Source organism: Dromiciops gliroides, chromosome 3 (assembly GCF_019393635.1).
Source record: "Dromiciops gliroides isolate mDroGli1 chromosome 3, mDroGli1.pri, whole genome shotgun sequence".
Taxonomy (NCBI): Eukaryota; Metazoa; Chordata; class Mammalia; order Microbiotheria; family Microbiotheriidae; genus Dromiciops; species Dromiciops gliroides.
Genome location: NC_057863.1, coordinates 252,871,338 through 252,898,142, shown reverse-complemented (window position 1 = coordinate 252,898,142; position 26,805 = coordinate 252,871,338). Strand labels below are relative to the sequence as shown.

The window sequence follows — 26,805 nt, the reverse complement described above, 5'->3', positions numbered from 1 at the left end:
CATCTACTCATACCCATAGCTCCAAGGTCCTTCCAATGACTCCATGCCAGACTATGACAGACTATTCATTAGGTCAGAGCATAAGGCATTTATTCAAAGTAGGATGCAAGATTCAGTATGGTACAATAGGAGAAGCACTGATGTTGGAGTCAAGAGGTCATGTGCTCACATCCCACCTCTGACATTTTCTTCCTGTATGACCTCAGGCAAGTCATTTAATTTCTTTGGGCTTCAGTTTCTTCATATATAAAATGAGAGAGTTCAACTAAAAGGCTTCTGAGGTCCCTTCATCCCTAATTAATGATCCTGAACCTGGAAATAAGAAATTATATCAAGTCTTAAATGTTACCCAATTAATCTCTCTGTCTTAAATGTTCCCCAATTAATCTCTCAGCACAGTGGGAAAGTACACAGTCAGATAACTCATGGCCAAGTCTTAGAGATAAGCGTCTGATAGAACTTAGTATCTATAACAGCTTTTTCTTAGTCACTTTCATTTCAGTGTTGGTGCAGCATCTAGAGAATATTGTCTTGTTAGGAACCAGTGTCGTAAGATGTTTGAGCCAGGCCTGTGTCACCTGCATCTTTTTCTACATCTTCATCATCTATGATACTTTTGCCCATTTGAACCAAGCTCTCATAGCCTGTGTCCCCAGTCTTCAATATAATTAAGATATGGTTGTCATATCTTTCTATCTCACTCCTCCCCTGTCCCCTCATCCCTCTGTTACAATCACCATTTCCCATCTTAAGGTTCTCAAAACTTATAAATTTCCTATGTTCTAAATACTTTTACCCAGAGTGTGATGGTGCCATACTGTGTGCTCATGCACAGCTTCCCAAAAAATATTCCAGAGCACTTCCCAGGAAATGATGCTCTCTTGAACCTGAAAATAGTGGGGACATGGAATCTATCCATAGACATAGAGACTAAACCTATGATTTCCTTGATACTTGGCTTTAGACTAGAAAACTCCCTCTAGGAATGCAGTTTGATACTTACAATATCTCTGCAATGTATAGCTTAAAGCATTAAGTGATTTGCTCAGGATCACATAGCCAATAGACATCAGAGGTAGTACTTGAACCCAGGTCTTTGTGGTTCTTCATAATAACATTAATGTCCTATTAATAGTAAAGGAAGGGAGGGGGGCAGCCAGGTAGCACAGTGGATAAAGAACCGGCCCTGGATTCAGGAGAACCTGAGTTCAGATTCAGCCTCAGACACTTGACACTTACTGGCTGTGTGACCTGGGCAAGTCACTTAGCCCTCATTGCCCTGCAAAAAAAAAAAAAAAGAAACAACACCAAAAACCACCAAAAAACAAACAAAAAGTAAAGGAAAAAACTGTGGATTGTTGCTATCATTTTAGTCACATCTGACTCTTCATGACCTCACTTTTGGAGTTTTCTTGGCAAAGATACTAGAGTGATTTGCCATTTCCTTCTCCAGCTCATTTTACAGATGAGGAAACGGAGGCAAACAGAGTTAAGTGACTTATCCAGGATCACATAGCTAATGAGTGTCTGAGCCTGGGTGTCTGAACCTAGGTGGGTACTTAACATGTTTATTGAATGAATAGATTAATGGACATGTCACTAATCTGTATGAAGACTAGGTTATATACCACCAGTAGCTTGCTATCTTAAAAAAAAAAATCCACAGAGCCCAACTTTCCCTTTCCCATTCCAGTAATATGCTAGACCTCACTTTTTCCTCATGGGAATTTTTTCCCAAAATTTTATCAATGCCTTTGCTTTTTAGACAGAATTTGCTTCTCAATAAAATGCCTCACTGAATCCTCACTGAATCTTCTTGTAACAAAGAAAAACAACTAAGCAACACCAAATGACAAAATGACCTTGTTTGATAGCATATGCAGCATTCTGCTCCCATAACCTCCCACGTATCTCCTGGGAGGAGGAATATGTGTCTCATATCTATTCAGCAGGATCAAGATCAGTTAGTCATTATGATTAATCTGTTTTGTTTCCTTATATAATTGTATTCCTTTCCAATAGACTTGGCATTTTTAAGGGCTGAGGAGAGAGAAGATTTGGCTACATGAACAGTGTAAGTAGTTATACAAGCATGAGAAGTGCTTACTTTCTATTTTATTTTAGAAGACCCAAAGGTCTCAACTCTTGGATAAATGAGGATAAGAATAGCATCCAGCCCGCAAGGTTGTTGTGAGAATGAAATGGGATAATATATGTAAAGTGCTCCACAAGCCTTAAAACATGGTAACCAGTGTTATTATTACATAATAATCTAATACTCTGCCCTTTTCCTCTGTTTCTGCCAACTTAATTTCTTCCTCCAGAGGGAGCTGTTTCCCATCCTAACGCCTGCTAAACCCATAGTGCCCTTTAAAAAAAAAAAGCACACGAGGCTCAAAAAAAGGTTGTTATAAAACGACAGTGATAGACAGTATAAAAATGCCATAGGAATTGATACTGGGCCGTGTTCAACTTTTCTGTGGTGAAGTTCACAGGGAGAATGGGAAAGCAAACAGATCAACAGAGAGTGATTGCCTAAAATCCCTGAGCTTTAACAAAGGGGAGCCTTGTCTGCCTTATCGAGTCCTTAGCTGTAAAAACAAACAGCCTATCACCCAGAAAGGTCAGGAGCCAAGTCCTAGCAGAACGTTTGAGAATTCCCAAGCCTTTTCCGGGGTTGTCTTTTCTTTGGCCTTCTTGTATGGCCATCCCAGCTTCCTGAAGTCTGGGGCTATTTAGTAGTCACTGGGGGTGTTCCCAGGGTCCTCACCCTGACCAGTGGGTCAGCCATACCACTCACTCTGAAAGGCAAGTGGAACATATGACCAGGACAGAGCCATGACTTGGTCTGTGATGGGCTGCCTTCATCTGCAGTGAATAAGACAAAACAAAAATTCTTTCTTTTTTCTTTCTTTCTTTCTCTTCTTTCTGAAGTCTTTCAAAGTTGTTCATCTTTATTACGTTGTTGTCATTGTCTAAACTGGTCTCCCTGTTCCACTCATTTCATTCTGCATCAGTTCATAGAGGCCCTCCCATTTACCTCTGAAAATGGCCAGTTTATCTTTTCTTGTGGTGTAATGATATTTCATTGCCTTCATCTGTGGTGAGTAAGGCAGAATTCTAAAGCAGTAGCATAGCCTGTCCTGGCCTGAATAACATTTCCTGAGGCCCCACCTAATCTTTGGTTTGCGGGAATCCTACCCCCCAACCCCCCCCCCCCAAATCTGGAGGTTCCTGCCTAGAGTTGTAACAAGCATCAAGGAAAGGGGGGAAAAAAACAGCTAACTTAATCAAGAATGGCAAGCTAAAGAAGCAGACTACTGTATAATGAGTTCACCTTTTTCCATAAGGAGTGCTCACATAAATTTACAGGTGATTTTTAAGCTTGTAACATATAAATAATAGCTTGCATATAGAGAGCTTACTTTTATAAAGTATTTTTTATCATAATTGCTAGTGCCCTTTCATTCTAGAAACTACAGTGTATCTATTTTATATTTGCTTTTCTGAGTATATATTGTTTCTTTTTTCCCCCTCTCCTCAATCCCAATGAGGTATAAGCTCTTTGAGGACAGACTAATTATTTTTATTTGTTTTGGTATTTTTGTCCCCAGTGCCTAGGATAGTGCCTGGTACATAGAATGTGTTTCATAAATGCTTATTAAATAACTGAATGAATATACAATAACCTCACCTGATCCTCACCCCAACTCTGCCAGGTAGATAGCATAAATAATGGCATCCCTGGTTTTCAAAAGGGAAAATTGGGGTTCACAGATATGGCCAATACCATACATTGAGTAGCAGAGTCAGAGTACAAATTGAGGTCTTCTGACTCTAGGGCCAGTGATCTTTACAGTGCCTCATATTGAGTTTTAATAAAGTATATTGATTTGGCATAAACCATATGGAGTTTTATCAATCCACTCATAGCTCTGTAGGATATGCAGTAATAAACTTATATGGAAAATACTAAAAGTCAAATCATTCTAAAACCCTATTTGTGAAGACTTGAGAAAATGGAGCCAGTAAGAAGCATAGTTCTGTGACCAAGAAAAGGACTTCTGATAGATTGGAGAGAAATTAAAAGGCTGATTAGAGGCTTGGGGGGGGGCAGGGCAATGAAAGTTAAGTGACTTGCCCAAGATCACACAGCTAGTAAGTGTCCAGTGTCTGAGGCTGGATTTGAAGTCAGATCCTCCTGAATCCAGGGTTGGTGCTTTACCCACTACACCACTTAGCTACCCAACTAGAGGTTTTTTTATGTTCAATTGTGTCTGACTCTTTATGACCCCACTTGGGGTTTTCTTTTCTTTTTTTCTTTTTAATTTTTAAAAATTTTTTTTGGGGGGGTGGCAATGAGGGTTAAGTGACTTGCCCAAGGTCACACAGCTACTAAGTGTCAAGTGTCTGAATCCGGATTTGGACTCAGGTCTTCCTGAATCTAGGACCAGTGCTCTATCCACTGTGCCTACCTAGCTGCCCCTTGGGGTTTTCTTGATAAAGCTACTAGAGTGATTTTTGCCATTTCCTTCTCTAGCTCATTTCACGGATGAGGAAACTGTGGCAGACAGGTTGAAGTGACTTGCCCAGGGTCACAACAGCTAGCAGAGTATCTGAGGTCAGATTTGAACTTAGGAAGATGAGTCTTCCTGACTTCAGGCCCAGCACTTTGTCCACCACAACACCTAGCTGCCCTGGTTAGGGATTTGGTATAAAAAACTCAGAAAGGAAACTCCCTCTACCAATGCAAATCAGCACTTTCTCTACAACATATAGTCTTTAGTTTATCTTGTTCTGGTCCTAGGAATAACTTTAGACAGGCTACTTCCCCACTCTGAGGCTCAGTGTTTTCATCTGTGTAATGAAAGTGTTCATCAAAATGTACTCTAGGATCCCAACTATCTATTAACATTCTATGGCACCAGGGAGCAGCTAGGTGGTGCAGTAGATAAAGCACCGGCCCTGGATTCAGGAGGACCTGCGTTCAAATCCAACCTCAGACACTCGACACTTACTAGCTATGTGACCCTGGTCGAGTCACTTAACCTTCACTGCCCGAACAAAAACCAAAACAAACATTCCATGGCTCCCTGCAAACTTGTCCACCTCCTATGTTGAACTTGGGAGTTTTCCATCTTTCATGTCTTTACACACAACACATTGCTTGGTTTCTTGCTTCTGCCTTGTTCATGTAACCATTTTTGCCATTCCACTTTTGGCCTATGTCATCTAAAATGAGGTCCTTTCTGTACCAAATGATTGCTTATGTCCAACATTAGCGTGATACTAGTTTAAATCTCCCTCTGTGGATTTACAATCTACTACTTGTCAGTCCTCTGTAGAGCATAAGTTTTAGACTTTAAGATTAAGGACAAAGGCAAAACAGGTGAGATTTCGAGGAAAACAGGTAAGAACAGAGCAAGGAGAACTGGTAACACTTAGGAGATCAGAAATAGGTGTGGTTTATTTTGCTTGGCTTTGTTGTATTTTACATATAAATCCAGGGTGTGGAACTCAGTGGGCAGGCAGCCCATAAAGGTAGATGAGCTTTACGGTCTCTGTTACAAAGAAATTTTACTTAAACAGCTGGCAAGAGTTAGTGAGAGGAGCAAGTTTCTATTGTAATGCTAGCTGCGCCCCTACAGAGTTTCATGTAGAACCAACAGGGAAAAACTTCATGTAGCTCTTGTCAGATCGATACACTTCATTAACACTCAGCCAATAACTCCATTAACACTGATGATAGCTTGTTTCCACTTTTGGCAACAAGGTCCAAGCTCACAGAATGATTGATTGTAACTTCTTCTCTGTCTCTGTTTCCAAAATCACCTCCAGCTTGCTAGATGTCTATGTTACAGACAACCAGTTTGTTGAGCACTGGTAAACAACTGGTGTTTACCACGTGCCAAGCACTGGGATGGGTGGTGTTAAAGAGCTCTTGCCTTTAATGAGTTTATATGTATTAAGAGGTTAGGGGTGGACATATGAGGAGAGGACATATGAAATAAGGCTGGAAAAGTAGATTGGAATAAAACTGGGGAGGGCAGGGGGAACTTAAATGCCAGGTTTAAAGAGTTTGATGTTTTATTCCATAGGCAATAGAGAACTATTGAAGGTTCTTAGAGAAAAATGTCACAAGAATTATGTATTAAGAAAATTATTTTAGTATCAGAAAGAGATGTTTTGGAGAGGGAAGAGATTAGAAACAGAAAGGACAATGAAGTTGTTAATACAACCTTCCAAGTGAGTAGTGAAGAGGGTTCGTACTGCTGTATTGGAGAAGAAAAACAGATGTGAGATATATTTGGAACTGTTGAGATATGGGAGTGGGGAAAAAGAGAGAATCAGAGATGTCTCTGATGTTTCAAGCCTGAATGATTGGGAAGATGGTAGTGCAATCAACAGAAATAGGCATGTTAGGAATTGAGGCAGATTCGAGGCAAGGGGATTTGGTTTTGGACACTTTGAATTTGAGATCCCAGCAGGACAACCATGGAGACATACCCAGGAGGTAGCTAGAAAATATAGGGCTGGAGGTTAGGAGAGATCATAACGGGGAATACAGAGTCAGGATAGAATTGAAACCATGGAGTAAACAAGATCAACAAGGGATAAAGAGTAGAAGAGAAAAGGCAATGAAGAGAGAAAATAGAATCTTGGGGGTGACCCACATTTAGGCAGCAGGAGGATAGCAAATAAACAGAAGATCTAGGAGAGAGGAGTGTTACAGAAACTAAGAAGAAGAGTGAGTCTTAGTAAGGAGGAAATGGTGGACAGGCCAAATCCTGCAGAAAAGTCAAGGAAGGTGAGGACTGGGGTGGGGGAACCCATCTGATTTGGGAAATAAGAAATTGTCAACGCCCTTGGATAGAGTGGACTCATTATAGTGTCTGAGTTGAAAGCCAGATGATGCAGTTATACAGACCAGGGTTTCTTAAACTTTTTCCATTCATGACCCTTTTTCGCCAGAGAAATTTTTATGTGACCCTGGCTACATGGGTATATAAAATAGGTATAGATAACTTTTCACTGTTGTCAAATTTTCCACGACCCCCACATTCAGTTATGCAACCCAATATGTGGGTCATGACCCACAGCTTAATAAGCTTTGGTGTAGATAGTGGGTAATAAGGAAATGCTTTTTTCTAGATGATTAACAACCAAGGGGAGAATAGATCCAGGGCCTTGTTCTACACTTTATCAAACTCTTGAAGACTAAATTACAAGGAGTTCATTACACTGATAAAAGGGCAGGTTTATCAGATATAGAGGATAAAGTGCTAGAAGAAAAATCCAAACAACACCAAAAGAAGCAGGAAAAATAAAACTAGATCTTTTGGGGACCCAATAAAATAGATAATAAAGCACACCACAAGAATTGAAGTATGAAATAAAATTAGCAAAAGTATTTGAAAACCCTAAAGAAGGAGCTGAATATGTCCAAGAACTCTCAGGACAAACAGTTTAAAATAATGGACTCAATAAAAAAAAGCAATTATTTCACTGACCAAAAGAATATCAGAGGAAGACACATGAGCCCTGGAAACTATACAGCTGTAGTTTTTATAAAACTCTGTAAATGGCAGTCCTGGGGAAAAGAATAAGAAAAGAAAAAACCTCAAGGTAATATGGTCTGGACTCCAAAGCCACTGACCTTCCCACTATGCCAATGAGAATCTGTGGCTTTATCTCTGTGGATACTTACTCTATAAGTTTAGTAGATAGTCCATCTTCAAGACCTGATTTTGAATAGAAAAAGTCATCACCCTGCAGCCAACATGGTGATGAGACTCTCCAACTTTGGCTAAGTCTGGTCCTCAGGTGGCTATTGTATAGTGTGTCATCAGGTCTGGACTTGAAGGCTTTCTAGCTTGGTAAAACCAACTCTAACCTGTACTCCACTGACATAACCTCTCAGTGTCTTTAAAGTCACTTCCACACCTCGATGGGGCATCAGAGTAGGAATTTATTGGAAGAACTCAGAAATTTACAAGAAAAACTCATATTTATATAGAGCTTTAAAGTTTGCAGAGCCTTTCCCCACAAAAGCCATGGGAGGTAGGTAGCGTAAGTATTATTAATCCCATTTTTATAATTAATGGAACTGAGACCCTGAAAAGTTAAGTGATTTGTTCATGGTCACTAAGGACTGGATTCAAATCCAGTTCTAACTGCATTATCTCATGTTGGGAAAGGTTCTTGCTCATACTTACTTCTATCCTTTGCACATAAAACTCATATAGCTAGGTTTATACTTAAATTTGGCACTTTCCAACTTATAAAATTAGTAACTAGAATGTCTAATGACTTGCTAGGGATTTGTTGGGTGAAGAGACAAACCTCTTTTTTAATCACAGAGAAGAAAATATATATATATATATATATATATATATATATATATATATATATATATATATGGACTTTATAAACTAATTAAAACAATTTCAGCAAAGTTGGTTAAAAGATAAACCCTCATAAATCATCACTTGTCTATATGTTATCAAGCAAACCAGAAAGAAGAGTTAGAGAAATTCCATTTAAAATAACCAAAGAAATGTGAGAAAATAATGGGCTTTGCCAATGCTCAAAGGCCCCAGATTGATTGGATTGACTGAGATTGACTGACTTTGCTGATTAACTTACTTACAGTTAGTTCAGTTGAAACCACACCTGCCTGACCCTCAAGAGGGTATGTTCTCAGAGATTTTGTTTCCAAGCTACATAAGGAAGTGATTAAAATGTATAAGAACAAAAGCCATTCCTCAGTAGATAAATTGTCAAAAGATGTGAATGGTAGTTCTGAAAGGAAATAATCCAAACTAGCAATAGTCATATTAAAAAAAGAATACTCCACATTATTAATAATTAGAGAAACACAAATTAAAGGAATGCTGAGGTTCTATGTCACAACCATAAAAGACAAACACAAAGAAAAAAAAAGAAAAAAAATTACATCTCCTGAAGGGGCTGCAGGAAGACAGGTGTAATAATGCACATTTGGTAGAACTGTGAATGTTCCAGTTGTCCATGCTTTTTTACCCCAGTGATACCACTTCTTGAACTATACCACATATATATCAAAGCACAAAAGAATTCACATGTACAACATATTTATTGAAAGTCCACTGGCAATGACCAAAAAAAATAAAAATAAAAACAACCCTGGAAACTAAGCAGGTGTCCATCAGTTGGGGGAAGGCTGAACAAATTTTGGTATGTGAATATAATGTGATATTATTTGCACCATTAAGAAATTATGAAAAAAAAAGACTAAAGAGGATATTTTTTTGAGAAACTAGGGAAGACTTATACAAACTGACCCTGTGTGAGATGAACAGATCAGTATTATGAAGAAAACAATTTTGCATGACCTAAGAACACTGCCAAATGCAATGACTATGATTCCAGAAGACTGAGGAGGAAGTATACTACTCACCTCCTGACAAAAGCGTGATGGTTTCTAATTGGAATTAGGCATTCATTTTTTTATATGGCCAACGTGGAACTTTATTTTAATTCACTATATGTACATTTGTTTAAAGCATTTTGTTTTTTTCATTTGATAGAATGAAATAGAGGGGAAAGTAGAGATAGGATTCCTTCCAACCCCCCCCCCCCAAAAAAAAAACAAAAAGAAAAGAGAACAGAAAAGAAAAAGAAAAGAAAAGGCCAGAATTCACCAAAATGTAGAATAACTTTAAAAGTAACATGCTGAATTTTTCACATACTTTAAAAGAAAATACATTCTACGTAATAGAGATTTGCAGTTTCATGTACAATCCTCTCTGTTCTACAATATATGTAGAAATGCTCATTTTACTTGTCATTTGTTATGTTCAGAATCTATAAATAAAAAAAGGAATTCTGATCTTCCTATAAGAATCAGCTTGGATGCTACTATCTTTATGAAATTTTCTAGTGGTGAATGACTTTGAAATTATATTTATCTTGAAATATTTGAAGTACTGTCATACAAATTTATGGTACAAAACAAGTCATAAAAACAGGGAAAATGTGTATGATTGAATAGTACATGAATTCATAGCTTGTTGACTAACAACCGTAAGCCAAGAGTTTTGATAAAGTTTATGTCTAACAATGTCATTGCATAGCTACTTCCTGGAAGAAAATCTCAAGTTACCTGGAGTTCTGTCCTTTGTTGTTGTTGTTAAGTTGATTAGCTGTGTCCAACGCTTTGTGACCCCATTTGCAGTTTCCTTCATGAAGGCATATCCTTTTCCGGTGCATTTTACAGATGAGGAAAGTGAGGGGTTCTGTTCTTAACACTATGCAATTTGGGTGAAGAAGCAAATGGTATGATTATCAAATTTGCTTATAACTCAAAGGCAGGAGAAAGAGTTAGTATGAAGGATGCCAGAATAAGAATTCAGAATCTCAGTGGATTATAAGACTGAACTAAAATTAACAAGATAAAATAAAACTGAAATCAATGTAAAGTCTTGGATTCTGATTTTAAAATCAGCTACACAAGCATGAGATGGGGGAGACCTAACTTTGTAGTAGCCTGTGCACTATTCTAGATATTCCATTTCATCACAAGGCCTCTGTGACTTACTCAATTTAACACAGCTGCTTAAAAAAGAAGGGTAATATAGTCTTAAATTACATTAATACAAGTTTAATTATACAAGTATAGACCATATCAGAGGAGGCTTCATCTGGTCAGAACACATCTGGAAATTGTGTTTAGTTTTACATATTAAGGAAAAAAAAAAGGCCAAGGTATCCCACTGCATCCAGGGCCATGTCCAGTAGTCCTGACATATTTCTTGCCACTGGACTCCAACGACTAGAGGAGAGAATGAGGCTGATGACTTTGCAAGGCTCTGCCTCACTTAAATCCAATTCACTTGCAAATCAAAACATCACTAATGGGAGAGACAATAGGTATTAATAAAAATGCATCCCTTATAAATGTAAAATTAATAAATACAAATATGTACAAAGTAGTTAAACACCAACTAGTTAAAGAAGGGCAGCTTGGAGCAGCTAGGTGGTATAGTGGATAGAGCACTGGCCCTGGAGTCAGGAGGACCTGAGTTCATATCCAGCCTCAGACATCTGACACTAGCTGTGTGACCCTGGGCAAGTCGCTTAACCCTGATTGCCTCAAACATCCAGGGCCATCTCCAGTTGTTCTGATATATAGCTTACCACTGGACCCACATGGCTCTGGAGGAGAGTGAGGCTGGTGACTTTGGTGACATTGTATAGCCCTGCCTCACTTAAATCCAATTTACTGCAAGTCATGACATCACCTCCCTATGTTATGGTCCTCTTGGAGAAGGAAGAACAACAACAGCAACAGTCATAGAAGGAGGGCACAAGCTATTGGGGGGTGGGGAGGGAATCGGTAAAGGTGTCATGCACTTCTGTGTGTGTGTGTGTGTGTGTGTGAGGCAATTGGGGTTAAGTGACTTGCCCAGGGTCACACAGCTAGTAATTGTTAAGTGTCTGAGGTCGGATTTGAACTCAGGTACTCCTGAATCCAGGGCCAGTGCTCTATCCACTGTACCACCTAGCTGCCCCTCATGCACTTCTGATAAGGCAAAAAGAAAGCTGTCTTCCCCTTTGGTGATACTAGTTTCTTTTTAATGCAGAGGTGGAGAAGATTAGGATCTTAATGGCTGATTGTTTCTTAAAAATCTTAGACCATAAGACCTAAGATCAGATCATAAATGTGTGCTGGAGTGAAGCCAGAACTGTATTTAGAATAGGAAGACACTGGTTCAAATCCTGTATCTACCGGCCACTCACTACCTGTGTAGCTTTGTATTCCTCACCACCTCTCTGAGACTCAGGTTTGTTCATCTGTATGATAAAGAGAAGGGGGATTCAACCCTTCCAACTATGATATCACGAGGTCAATTTCATCCTCTGTGATATGAGGGGGTTGGGCTAGATGATTTCTAAGGTTCTTTTTAGCTTTAGATTCTGTTTGTCCCTGGTGGGGATGGGAAGAAGAGGGAAGCTTAGGGCAAAGGCAGTATTACACACATCTATGGGCCCCCTTCCTTGAATGCCTGCCAAAGTATGACATACCTCCCCAAGTGCTTAATATCTTTTTGTTGATTGACTGGTTTAACATACCCATTCTACCAGCAAGCCAGGGTGATCAAACAGGCCTCCTGGGCTTGCCCTGGGTAGGATGGTAAAGCTGTCAAGGTTTGTTCTTGGGGCCCCTACACCCTTCTTTGCATCTCATTTTCCCTTCCCACGTTTTCTTATTCTGTTGGTGGTTTTTCATGCTTCTCTTCCACTGCTTAGGGTAGCACACTGTGGGATACTAGCTGCCTCAAGCTGCCCGTCCCCAAGGTATCTGTATTTGCCACCTTTCCCTCTTTGCTGGTCTCAATATTTACCTTTCAAACTATCCTATGCATCAGAACTCGTATTTTCCATTAAGACTAATTTGAGGGGGCAGCTAGGTGGCACAGTGGATAGAGCACCAGCCCTGGAGTCAGGAGGACCTGAGTTCAAATCGTGCCTCAGACACTTAACACTTACTAGCTGTGTGACCCTGGGCAAGTCACTTAACCCCAATTGCCTCACTAAAAAATAAAATAAAATAAAATAAAAGACTAATTTGATATATTTATTCAAGCCAATAATAGTTTAAAATACTAGCTTTCCAAATAAAAACTGTGTTTTAACAAAAGTTTTCAGTACCTTAACACAAAGGATTGAGTAATAATGTGGGAATTTGTGACATTAAAAAAGCATCCGGTTAGGGCAATCATTCATTCATTCATTCATTCATTCATTCATTCATTCATTCATCCAAAATTTGTTAAGTAGGGGCAGCTAGGTGGTGCAGTGGATAAAGCACCAGCCTTGGACTCAGGAGGACCTGAGTTCGAATCCAGACTCAGACTCTTGACACTAGCTGTGTGACCCCGGGCAAGTCACTTAACCCTCATTGCCCCACAAAAACAAAAAACAAACAAACAAAAAATTTGTGAAGTATCTAAGGCAGGTAGGTAGCATGGTGGATGGAAAGCTGGGCCTGGAGTCAGGGAAATTCCTCTTCCTGAGTTCAAAATCTGGTCTCAGACACTTCCTAGCTGTGTGATCCTGAGCAAATCACTTCACCCTTTTTGCTTCTGTTTCCTCATCTATAAAATAAGCAGGAGAAGAAAATGGCAAACCTATCCAATATCTTTACTAGGAAACCCCAAATGGGGTTACAGAGAGTTGGACATGACTGAAACGAATGAATAATTATTACTCTACAAAAAGTATAGGTAGAACTTTGCAGCTGCATAATTCAGAGAGACCTGCTTTGGCTTCTTCTCACTTCCATATTGCCTCTTCTTTCCTCTCTTAATTAGGAAAATACAGCTTCAGATACTGAGGAGGGAGGGTTAGACATTAAGGAGAGCTAGGACTTTGTACACAGCTCTTCCTTTTAACAACATTTCTTCACATTAACTCTAGGACCTTAAGATTAGTTGTTCCAATCATAAAGTCACAAAGTTTTACTGCTGAGTATAGAATCACAGAATAAAAAGACAGAGCCCGTGTTTTTGCCTTTCTTTGCATCCCAGCACTTGGCACAGGGCCTGAGATATATAAGTTTCACATTTAATAAATGTTTTTTGACTAGTTGTTTTGCTTTTAAAATTTTTTCCTTCTGGCCCTTGGGGCTAGACTCATCCTTAACCTAGGGCAGTACCCAACTCCAAAAATATATAAAAAAAATCTTTCCACATTCCCTAAGCTCAAATCCATAAGATCCATAAATCAACATTCTGCCAATGGGACCCATCCTGTGTGGTCTTATGCTAAACTAAGTCCCTCAAACAGCTCTTACCCCTACCATTAAGTGAGGAGTCTGAGGGCCCTCTTCCTAGAGAAGTCAGATGGTCAACCTCAAAGCAGTTAGAGAGGGGGATTAGGAGACAAAAAGACCTGGTGGTGGAAAGAAAATACTTGAGTCCTTATCTCTCCAGCTTTTTAAAGCAAAAGTGTAGATCACTGACAATAGTTTAAAGCAGGGGTTCTTAACTTTTTTTGTGACAGACTCCTTTGACAATCTAGTGAAGCCTATGAGCCCCTCCTCAGATCTTTAAATATATAAAACAAAATACATAGGAATACAAAGGAAACCAGTTATGTCAAAATACCATTATAAAATACTTTTTAAAAAAATCAAGTTTGTGTACCCTAGGTTAAGAACCTACTGCTTGTAGAACTATCTTAACAGATAACAACTGCGTATTTGCAGATTATACTTTCTACTTAGAGAAGTCTGGATAGCTAATTAAAGATTTAACTGAAACAATAACTTAAAGTTACATGATAAAATAAACCCATATAAATCATCAGCCTTCCTGTATATTGCATAACCTCCCCCCCCAAAAAAAAACGTAGAGGGAAGAAATAGAAAAAATTTCATTCAAAATAACTTCTAAATGTATGAAATATTAGAGAGTCTACTACTATGGCATACATAGGAACTATATGAATATAACTACAAAACACTCTTTGCAGAAATACAGACTAAATAATTGTAGAGCTATGAAGTGCTCCGATTATACATGTGTAACCTGTATCAAATTTCTTACCTTCTCAGGGAGGGAGAAAATTAATTTTTTAAAAATGAATGTTAAAAATTGTTTTACATGTAATTAGTAAAAAATTAAATATTATTTTTTAAAACCTTCCAAAAAGAGATATGAATTGCTCATGGTCTGGCCATAACAGTCTTATAGAAATTCTGACATAATCTAACTTAAGTTAATATTCAGTGCCATAACAATAAAAATACTAAAAGATTAATTTATAGAGCAAGAGGAAACAAATAAGAGAAAAAGTAAGAAGGAAGGAGTCTACCAGTAGTAGACCTCAAGCTATAATAGAAAGCAGTAATTATCCAAACTATTTGATATTGATCAGTGGAACAGATTAGATATACAATATACAAAAGCAAAAAAAAAAAATGTATTAGCCTAGAGTTCAATAAACCCAAAGACTCCAGATACTGGTCAATTAAATATGCTAATTGATGGATTTCTGAAGGATCTTTATAATCGAGCAATTAAACACAGTATAATTTTCTAGAACAGAATTTTACTTCCGGGGAAGGTTGTACATACTTCTTGGAAACTTGGTCTCCCCCAACAAGACTATGCAGAACACAGGAAGTTAATGACACAAACCCATTGTGGACTTAAATTGCTTGTAGAAACATTTCATCCATACCTGGAGAGAGACTGGGGATGAGCTCTTTTTGTGTGTGTGTGTGAGGCAATTGGGGTTAAGTGACTTGCCCAGGGTCACACAGCTAGTGTCAAGTGTCTGAGGCCGGATTTGAACTCAGGTCCTCCTAAATCCAGGGCTGGAGCTTTATCCACTGCTCCACCTAGTTGCCCCTCGGGGAATGAGCTCTTTTGAGAGAGAGAAGGGGTTTGAGAATATTCAAGAAAGGCAAGGGAAGAGAAGACAAGAGTGGACATGGAGCCAGGAAGCTGCTCCATGGGGGTATTTAACATTTGCCACTACTTAGCACTCTTCCGTACTGAGAAGCAACAGCTGTAGATGTCCTCCCCATTCAGTTCCCACCCATAGAAGCTATGTTTTCTGAACTTCTATGATTCACACATCCAGGCTGATATTTAATGATTGCCAGACCTTGAAGCTCCTGGGTTTAATCACTGAGAAAGTTGCTAACATCTCTTGAACTTCCCCACGTTACTATGGTGTGCTAATGTACCATCTGTGAGGAGTGCAAAGAAAGAAGATTAGCAAAACTTTTTTTTTTCCTGTTCAAGTAGCTTACAATGCTAAACTAAAAGGACTCACAACCTACATTCCTTGGAAGGTTGGAAGGTTGTAGTTTGGGAAATAAGTGACAAAAGTGCTTGATTGGGGTTCCTTGCTCTATACCTTACATTATACTTTTGGTATATATCCTTTGAATTGCCATACTGTCACATGATTAACACTGATTGAAGGATGTGAGGTTCAGGTTGAGTGGGAAACTGCTCATAAGCTGTGGTTGAATAGATGGTGAACCTTAAGAAGTTCTAGGCAGGAATCTGCAGCTGTGAGTTGCTAGAGGAAAGAATTTACCCACCAATCATTAGGAGTAGACTTTTAATACTCTCTAACAATATTTTCAGTATGATTTCACTGAGTCTGAAGGTTTTCGCCACTTGTTTAGCCATGGTATTTATTAAATTGTAAATCTCAATGTTCTAGCACATCTTGTGCTGACTGTTTAGTGTGGGAGCTTTTTAATGTTTTATTAATGTTTTGTTCATTTGTGATCTGCGGCTTCTTCCCTCTCATTGCTGCTACATTATGAGCTGCATGACTGAATCTTTATTTGGCATACCCAAAAGGACAAAAATGTGCCTTCAGTATTTTAAAAATTTGCCTCCTAAAAGGTTTATATCTGTAATTTATTTTTTAAAAACCTCTCTTTTCTTTTCCCCTTCTTTCCTCTCTTCAAATTCAGTTCTTGAATATAAACAGTTGGTATGATTTCTTTGTTTAAGATTTTATATATTTTTCCTTTTCCTCAATGACTATCTTTCCATTGAAAATACCCATGTCAGAATGCACTGACCTCCAGGTAAATTATGCCTGCTATGTCCAGTTATAGTAGAGCATGAAATTTAGTAGAGCATAGAGGGGAGGGAGCTAGATGAAGAGAAGGGTGGGGGGGAAGTCTTTTGTTGATATGCAAAGGAAAAGATGTGGAGAGGAGGGGAAAGGAAAGAAATATTTGGACACTAAATGAAATGTGTAGAAAAGTAACCTGAAGGTCAGATTTGCGTTTTCTCTGTTGTTCTCAGACAACAATTCTATCTTCCATCTTCCATTTTTTTTTAGTGAGGTAATTGGGGTTAAGTGACTTGCCCAGGGTCACACAGCTAGTAAGTGTTAAGTGTCTGAGGCTGGATTTGAACCCAGGTACTCCTGACTCCAGGGCCGGTGCTCTATCCACTGCACCACCTAGCTGCCCCTCTATCTTCCATTTGTGTATCTTTGCAATGACCACTCCCCTTCTCCTCTTTACTTTTCTAATCCGTCTTCATTCAGGGTGGAGCTCAATACCACCTTCTCCATGAATCCTTTTCCTGATACCTTCAACTGCTGGTGTACTACCTCCCAAACTACCCTGTGTATAACCACATTGTATTTATCCTCTTGATTATGTACTACATATACATACATACATATATATATATATATATATATATATATATATATATATATATATATATTTACTTATTGTTATCCTCTTAGAACATAAGCTCCTTTAGAGTAAAGGTTGTTTCATTCTTTTTTGTTTGTAAAGAAGCATGTGTTGGAGAGGTCCTCACCTGATTCACACCATGCGCAGGTATTCTTTAAGTGTTTCCTGTTGGCTTACTCTTTGTTGAAGAAAAGCCTTTTATTTGGCTTCTGAGCTGAAACTGTATGTACATACAAAAGAACAGCAACAAACCAAATCTCTCTCTCTCTTTTTGCCTGGTGGCAGTCTTGCAAAGACATGCTTGCTGTAAGCCTCCAAATGGGGAGAGAGTCCTCAGGCCATTTCTCCCCACCTATAACCATGTGGCCTGTGAAAACATGGCTCCTATTTCTTTGCCTCCTTATGTCTTGTGTTTTTCTGCACTTTGGTGAATGAGGGATGAAAATGGAAGGACTGGGCTACAACCTTGTCAGCGTCTAAAAGGTTAGAAGAGACACCAGAGGTTCAGATTAGTCTTTGTAACACCTGGAAGTGGATTTGTTGGGATGCATGTTTGTGGTTCCCACTTTGAAGACCATGCCCACTTTCCACAGGGTCCACGATGGTAGAGGGGAGAGTGTGCTCTCATTTGAGAGGATGTTATTCTACGTTGGTTCTTACTATAGTTTTGGGTTTTTTAGTAAATATCTCTTTGTTCAAGCTAATTGATAATTGGTTAAATGAGTGGGGATTAACATTGGAGAGAACACATCAGAATTGTGGTTCCAGACAAGAATATGAGAAGAACCCAGCTGACCTTCAAGGAACCCCTAAAACCTCAGAGCATATTGTAGACAACTACACATAGGAGATCCAACTGGCGTGTGTGTGTGTGTGTGTGTGTGTGTGTGTGTGTGTGTGTGTGTGTGTGTGTGTGTGTAGGATGGGAGAACAAGTCCAGGGTCTTTCTACACCTACATAGGGAAGGATCAATAGGAAATATATTTAAGGGATACCAGAATAAGGAAAATTAGGAGAAGAAAGAAGAATTTTTTTTTCTGGTGTCCTTCTAGACACATCACTTAAAAAATTCCCTATTCCTACTGTCCTTGGAATTTGTGCTACTCTATGTCTTTACCCAAAATTTTCAGGATACCTCTGCACTAGTCCATAATATCTACCAATTTTTATCCCTATCATCCCTGCCATTTTTTACATACCCCAATAAAAGGTAGGATTGCTTTCTCACTGCTTCTGGAAATGGAGTGTTCATGTGGTGGAGGAAGGGGGTGGGAAGTACAAAAAGATCAGTCTTCCCTTAGTTTAGCAAATCAGCTAGTATTGGCCTGGTCAGGCCTGGCCTGAACCAAAGTAAATGAGAATGCATAGAATAGCCCTTTTCCCTTTTTGCAAGGACACAATTTGGCACTATGGGCCCTAGCATGAAAGGTTAGAATTTGGCCTCCTAAGTAAGATAAACTGGGGATAAGATAGGATCTAAAGTATTACAGCATGCCTAAAAAGCATACTGTTTGAGATTTCACAATCACTGCTGAATTCATCAAATCTTGAGACACGTGGGATAAACTAATCCTTATGAGAGAAGACCCTGAGGGAAATGCACAAGAGAAGTTGCTATTCTTTTCTTTTGTCTACCGAAAGGGAAAAAAACTGTATGCTGGATTTGGCTGTTACTTTTCTTTGTCAGTCACTGGATAAACATTTTTTTTTTCGATAAACACCTACTATGTTCCAAGGTGGTAGAGGGGAGAGTGCATTAACTTCATAGGCTCACAGATCTAGACCTGGATGGGAACTTAGAGATTGTCCAGTTTAATACTTCCCCCCCCCCCAACCCTAATTTCAGATTTTGGAAATTAAGTCTTAGGGAGAAATTTAATAGTAAAATGGCCAAGCTCAGACTCCCCTCAATATCTAAGTTAAGTTTAAAGTGACCTTCGCAAGGACAGTAGAGACTGTGATGATGAACATAAATAAGAAGAGCATGGTTTTACCCTGATGTGTTTTTGGTGTTTTTTGTTGGTTTTTTTTTTTTTTTTGGTTGGGCAATGAGGGTTAAGTTACTTGCCCAAAGTCACACAGCTAGTAAATGTCAAGTGTCTGAGGGTGGATCCGAACTCAGGTCCTCCTGACTCCAGGGCCAGTGCTCTATCCACTACACCACCTAGCTGCCTCCAACCCTGATGGGTTTTTGGTCAGGGTGGTTGGCTTTGCTTGGTCTTGCCTTGAGTCACTTGTGTTCCTCAATTGACCTCCACCTTCTGGAATTAAATACCCATGGATCTTTGAAGTTAAGAGTGCTAGATCTTCAGGGCTCCCTCTTGTGTCTAAGGACAGTGTTAGGTACCCAGAAATTCTCTGCCTTGGACTGTTCTTCCTGGTCTGAGTGCTGCTACACCTCTACTGATTACTGCTGTACTCTAGGGCTTTCTGACCTCTCTGGGCCTTTCCTACCTCCCTGGTGTTTTTTCAGGGTAGCCTTCTGCTCTGTTCCCCCCAGATGTAGAGCAATGCAGGGTACATATATCTCTGTCCCATCCCTGGTTGGGTAGGAAAGCTACTGGCTTGGTTGGACTGGCACTGGCTCTGCTGGTGGCTTCCTTTCCTATTGCCCAGAGACTCATGACAACCTCTTTGTGCAATTCTGGAGTAGAAGAAATAATTTACTATAGTTTCTCATGTGAGATTTAAAATTGGATATTAGATCATAAATCTCCCCTACTTAACCTTTCCCTTAATTTATCTCCCAAACTAGTAAATGGAAGAAGCTTTTGGTTTTCTAGATAGACCTTTTATTGTTATGGTAGTCACAAGGTGATGTTGATTAGAAGGATAGGAAAGTAGAAACACAATACAAATCGTCTTAAGTCTAAGCTTAGTCTATATTCCTTATAAAAACTCACCAAAACCGAAGGCCACCTTTGGAGAGAGAAAGACCGTCTGTGCAGCGCAATCAGGAGACCAGCAGAGCAGGAAAAAAAGCCCCACTTCCATTCTCTCCTTGTCTTTTAAGCTTGCACCCCGGAAGTCAAGTGCGTAGCAGGCAGTCTGACATGCGCAGCAGGCGGACTGGCGTGCGTAGCTCATGCCGTTGGTCTCCTCCCCAAAAGGGTGGTCCTTAAAAAAAAACTGGTGTCTTTCAGTTATCCTAACCGACTGTTAAAAAACTTTCATATTTTTTTTACCACATTTCCCCCCTTTTCTTCCTCAAGAAACGGAATGTTTCCTTGATGAAACAGTAAAAAGAATATAATAACTATTGCTAACTAATATGTGAACAACAATATAGAAAAGGAAGAGAGGAAAGTTTTGTCCAGAGGGGCGATTTTTTTTTTTGTCCTCATGAACCGACGCTTTGTCATTAGTCTTGCAAAGGGAGAGCCTCTGCAGAGAGTACATGTTACAGATAGTATATATTATAACAGAAAGGAGATAGTAAAAGCTAATAAAGCAAAACAGTTCATATAAAGTCTCTGAGTTCTCTTGTCTTCTTGAAGTGGTAAGATGTCATCAGGAGGAAACTGGATTCTGGTCTGGAAAACTGGATTCTGGACTCTGGTCTGGATTCTGGATTCTGGACTCTGGTCTGGAAAGCTGGATTATCTTCTTTAACTGTTTGAATTGCTGTATTTTTTACTAAACCTTAGCATAGCATTGTCAATGATCAAATTAATAAATTCCATTACATTCCCTCCTTTATATCCTTAGACTTCTAATAGAGGATTGAGGTAGTTATGCAATCTGTAACACTTTTTACCACCATGTGTCTGGATCAAAGCCAAATTTAGTATGTGTTCATGACACCTGAAAATGTTATGGAAAGGTTATCATACCATATCTCATGGTTCCAAGACAGCCAGTGATTGTGCTAGGCCACAGGTGAGTTCAACTGAGTGAGATAAAAAGATAAATAAGTTCAGTTAAATTAGGTTAAATTAGGAGGGAGAGAGAATGAATACTGGACTGTGCCTAGTAATTGTGCTCTAAGGGGGGAAATGTGGAAAATCCACCGAATTAGCCGGCTTGTGGCCAAACTAGGGAGGGTGGGAGGGTCCTTAAGATCCCTTCGTGGTTGCCAAACTGTGAGATTTAAAATTGGATATTAGATCATAAATCTCCCCTACTTAACCTTTCCCTTAATTTATCTCCCAGACTAGTAAATGGAAGAAGCTTTTGGTTTTCTAGATAGACCTATTATTGTTATGGTAGTCACAAGGTGATGTTGATTAGAAGGATAGGAAAGTAGAAACACAATACAAATCGTCTTAAGTCTAAGCTTAGTCTATATTCCTTATAAAAACTCACCAAAACCGAAGGCCAGCTTTAGAGAGAGAGAGACCGTCTGTGCAGCGCAGTCAGGAGACCAGCAGAGCAGGAAAAAAAGCCCCACTTCCCTTCTCTCCTTGTCTTTTAAGCTCGCACCCGGAAGTCAAGTGTGTAGCAGGCAGTCTGACGTGCGCAGCAGGCGGACTGGCGTGCGTAGCTCATGCCGTTGGTCTCCTCCCCAAAAGGGTGGTCCTTAAAAAAAAAACTGGCGTCTTTCAGTTATCCTAACCAACTGTTAAAAAACTTTCATATTTTTTTACCACACTCATTTCCTCTGGATTTCCTGATTATTGGGTTTGGTTTGAAAGTAAAGTTTTTGCTCAAGTATGTGGGAGACAGGCAGTATGCTTCCATTTAGGCAGAAGTCTGGCTTAATTTGTTTTTACTTGTTATTTTACTGTCTTATAATTTCAAATGGGTTTTTGTTTTTGTTTTTTGTGGGGCAGTGGGGGTTAAGTGACTTGCCCAGGGTCACACAGCTAGTAAGTGTCAAATGTCTGAGACTGGATTTAAACTCAGGTCCTCCTGAATCCAGGGCCAGTGCTTTATCCACTGCACCACCTAGTCACCCCTAATTGCAAATGTTAAAAGGTTCTCAATGAGAGTGGCCATTCCCTACCCAGCTCTTATTACAGTGCCTGGTACACAGTAGGCACTTAACACATAATTATCATCTGATTTTAACTAGAAACTGCCCCTAAAGGAGCATTAGGTGACAGTGATACATAGCTCATTAATTCTGTCACTCAATCTCATTTGATTTCTGGAGTCATGACCTTTTCCTAATTTTTCCATTCTCCCAAAAGTTAAGTATGGCTCTGAACCAACCCATATAGAAAGCTAACATGATTCAAAGCCCTTCCCTTCCTCAAAAATCCCTTCTTACTTGCAGTGGCAAGTCAACTTTGAATACAGCCAGAATGCCCTCTTCATTCCTCACCATTTAAAGAAGCCTCTTCTTCTTCTTTTTTTTTTAAAGTGAGGCAATTGGTGTTAAGTGACTTGCTCAGGGTCACACAGCTAGTAAGTGTCAAGTGTCTGAGGCTGGATTTGAACTCAGGTCCTCCTGACTCCAGGGCCAGTGCTCTATCCACTGCTCCACCTAGCTGCCCCTAAAGAAGCCTCTTCTTACCAGAGTAGCTGGACACCCCTCTTTTTAAAGAGTCTTCATCATACATAAATACAAACTAGGGTGATTCATGTTTATTTGTTACTGATTCATTTGTGCAATAGATATGTTGATTAATGAATGAGGAAGTAAAAAAGCATTTTAACAAAAATGTATTGAAAGCTGACTGTGTGACCTTGCACAAGAAACAGAGAAATTTTTAGCATAATCAGAAAGTATAAGGGGCAGCTAGGTGGCACAGTGGATAAAGCACTGGTCCTGGATTCCAGAGGATCTGAGTTCAAATCCAGCCTCAGACACTTGACACTTACTAGCTGTGTGATCCTAGGCAAGTCATTGCCCCCCCCAAAAAAAAAAGAAAAAGAAAGAGGAAAAAGTATATAGTGAGATTCCTAAGGATGCTCTAATATTTGAACAATACTCATATGTGGTTATTAATCAAAGATGAAAGTCATGGTAGTATAGTGGAGGTGATAAAAACTTAACTGATAGGAGACTTGGGTTTTAGTTCATTCTTTGTTACTAACTACCTGAGTGACCTTGGACAATCCACTAAACTCTGGGCCTTTCTTTCCTCATTCATAAAATGAGAGGGTGTGAAGAAATTATCTGAAATAGCCTTGGTGCAGGAAACAGAAATGCCAGAGATAGAGAAAAGCATTAGCTGGCCACTAAATGGGTCATTTAACATCCATTTAACTTTATCCCAGCCTGGTGTCAAATCTATTTTCAGGATTAAAGGGGTAGGGATGAAAATAAAGAAGATATCTTTACTTCTGAAAGAGGAGAGAGGAAAGCATTAGAGGAGAAAGGGAACACAATCATGGAAAAGCCAGGAAGCTAAGAAACATTAAAATCTAGCTTCTTTTACATATTCATTGAGGGCCTGGCAGATTCCTGATTTCTTGTTACTTTTCCTTTTTGCTTATTATTTTAAACTTCTATTGTGTGTCCCTACAGTTACTGGCAGTAAACTAGTACCCTTACAGTTTCCTTATAGTTATTAGTGTTTGATGCCAATGCCTCATCATTTAATAGAAATGACACTGGATTCCTGAAGGTTCTGCAAGTTTCTACCAAGTTGAAAAAGCTTCAAGTATAAGCTTAGAGATGAACTGTGGCTCTTATCCAAGGACCATGCAAAGTTGATAGGTAGTAGTTGTTGTTGTTGAGTTGTGTACAACTCTTCATGATCCTATGGACCAACCATCCATGGGGTTTTCTTGGAAAAGATACTGGAGTGAATTGCCATTTCCTTCTCCAGTTTTATGCAGGCAAAAGTTAAGTGACTTGCCCAGGGTCACACATCTAGTAAGTGTCTGGAGTCAGATTTGAATTCCAATTTTTCTTATTCCAGACCCAGCTCTCTATCCACTGACCACCTAGCTGTCCCAAAGCTGATAAGTAGAGATTTTTTATTTAAGTTTTTTAAATATTTTTCATTAATTGAAGATTGCAACCAAGTAACAGTTGTGTTTAGTCACAGCAACTCATTCAATCATCTACCAAGGCATGAAAAGGTAGAGGGAGAAGTGTGTGTGTGTGTGTGTGTGTGTGTGTGTGTGTGTGTGTGGAGAGAGGGGGCGGGGCCAGATTTATTAAGTGTTTACTAATTGCCAGGCTCTGTGTTAAGCACTGGGAAAACAAATACAAGCAAAAAGAGAGTCCCTGCATTCTTGTGGGAGAAGACAATATATAAAAGGGAGCTAAAGATGGGCTGGGGCAGGGTAAGTAGGAGAGTAAGGGAAAATACCCAGATTGGGTCATTGGCAAGGTGATCTTGGACATCATGGGCTGGTCAGATTTGAAAAAAAATATGATGGCTGGCATGGGTGTTTCCTTAAATGGAGGTTCAGGGAGGAAAAGGCAATGAGGGTCAAGTGACTTGCCCAGGGTCACACAGCTAGTAAGTGTCAAGTGTCTAAGGATGAATTTTAACTCGGCTCCTCCTGAATCCAGGGCTAGTGCTTTATTCACTGGGCCACCTAGCTGCCCCTCTATTCTGTTTTACTCCCCTTGCCAAGAAGACTGTGTGTCTTATGTATGTGTGTATATACATGTTTGGGACAAACTGCCTCAGTTTACCCAAATAACTCGAGGAGACCACCAAGTCAAGCAAAGACAGATTTATTACATTCCTGCAAGAATGGGCAAACTCAATGACTGAGTTGCAATGATAGGTCCAAACTTTTGGGTTTTTATAGTAATTATAGGAAGGAAAGACCCCACATGCACTAGGCTGAGCCCACAATCTAAGATCCAATCCTGTCTCACCCAAAGTGCATGCTTAGCTTGTGATCAATGTATGGAGACATGTATATGTGTTCCAGGAACAAGGGGAAAAAGGGGAGGGGGAACAAGGTCAAAACAAAGGAAGAGGGAAGCGGGGGGGGGGGGGGGGGAACAATCAGATGTTTCAGATCTCACAGTTCCCACTGACCACCCCCCTCTCCCGGCCCCTATCTCTAAAGATATTCAACTTGAATAACAGGAAGTCACTCAGGTGTTTCAGCATTGTTTTATAGTCGTGTTAATTTTAGAAAGATGACAGGCTTAAAATTTATCTTCGACTATGTTGGGAAATCAAAGAAATAGAATAAAGAATAAAAGAATAATCCATTGTTGGGACCGTAGGGTCAAGGGGATTCTGCCCTGAGAAAAAGAAACATGTCACTTAACATCTGGTCTCCCCTTAATTGCCGCATCCTGTGCCAAGCCCCGTGATTGCCTGTCCTTTCTTCTTGAGTCCAGAGTATTGAATTGGTGGGCAAATTCCCCAATCCACTCAACAGGGACTGGGGTTCTGACATATGATGGATTCCAGATAAAACTAAGATGTAGCTGACAAGTGGGGAGACTGAGCAGAAGTAAAAATACTGTTAATTGGCAATAAAACTTTAAGGAGACAGTGAGAATTTGACAAGCAATAAACTTTTAAACTAACTATACTGGGGCGGGGCTGGGTACCTTCCAGACCCCATCCTCAGAGTTTAATCTGACTCAAATCCATAATCATGTCATACATACATAAAGAGACATATGTATGTATGTATATAGATAGACATATCTATATAGATATCTATTTATACATTGTTTATTCATTCCAGTTGTGTCCCTGACTCTTCATGACCCCATTAGAGGTTTCCTTGGCAAAGATACTAGAGTGGTTTGCCATTTCCTTCTCCAGCTGATTTTACAGATAAGGAACTGAGGCAAACAGGGTTAATTGACTTGCACAGGGTCACATAGTATCTGGCTGGATTTGAATTTAGGAAGATAAGTGTTCCTGATTTCAAGCTTAGCACTATCCATTGTGCCACCTAACTGGCCACATACACATATATGTAGATATCTAGGCAGAAATCTTCAGTTTGTTTTGATACACTGACTTTAGAAGACAGTGTTGCTTTCTCTTGCCCTACAGGATAAATTTTGCCAAAGGCTAGGTTTGTGTGTGAGTGTGGGTGTGTGTATGTGTTGTGGGGAAGGAGATTGAGGTCAGTGTTCTAGTTTTTTTTTTCATGTAATACACATTTTTATTTATAGTTTTGGATTCCCATTTTTGTCCCTCCTTCCCTCCCTCTCCTCCCTCTTCCACCCCTCCCCCTCCCTGAGGTGGTAAGCAATCAGATATGGGTTTTACATGTATGATTATGCAAAGTATTACCATATTTGCCATTTTGTACAAGAAACTTGATCAAAAGAAAAAAATGAAAGTGAAAAATAGCATGCTTCAGTCTGTTCCATCAATATCAGTGTTCTAGTTTCCAAAGAGACTGAGGAAGGAGATTGGAGCAGACTCATAGGTAGTCAAGGTGACTAACATTTGAGCAGCAACCAATGCTCCTGCACTTCCTCAGCCTAGCACTGCCAAGAAATTGGCCCCAGAACAAGACTAGAGGCCTATCTGGATGAACCAGATCAGTCATTTGCTGAACTAGACAAAGATCATATTTAAATTTTTAAAAATTTTGTTTTTATTCAGATCTTAAATACCAAACAAAATGGGTATTTCCATACATGGGAGAGAAAAAGACAATTGTACTTGATACTACAGATCTCTATTATGTATAGCTTGCTTTTCTGATTAACTATATAATAATTCAACCTTCAGTTTTCA

General features: G+C 39.5%; 1 pseudogene; it reads right to left on the bottom strand.

The window, feature by feature from the left end:
• Positions 1-534: 534 nt before the first annotated feature.
• LOC122747422 overlaps positions 535-26,805 on the bottom strand; it is an 82,722-nt pseudogene continuing 56,451 nt past the window's right edge.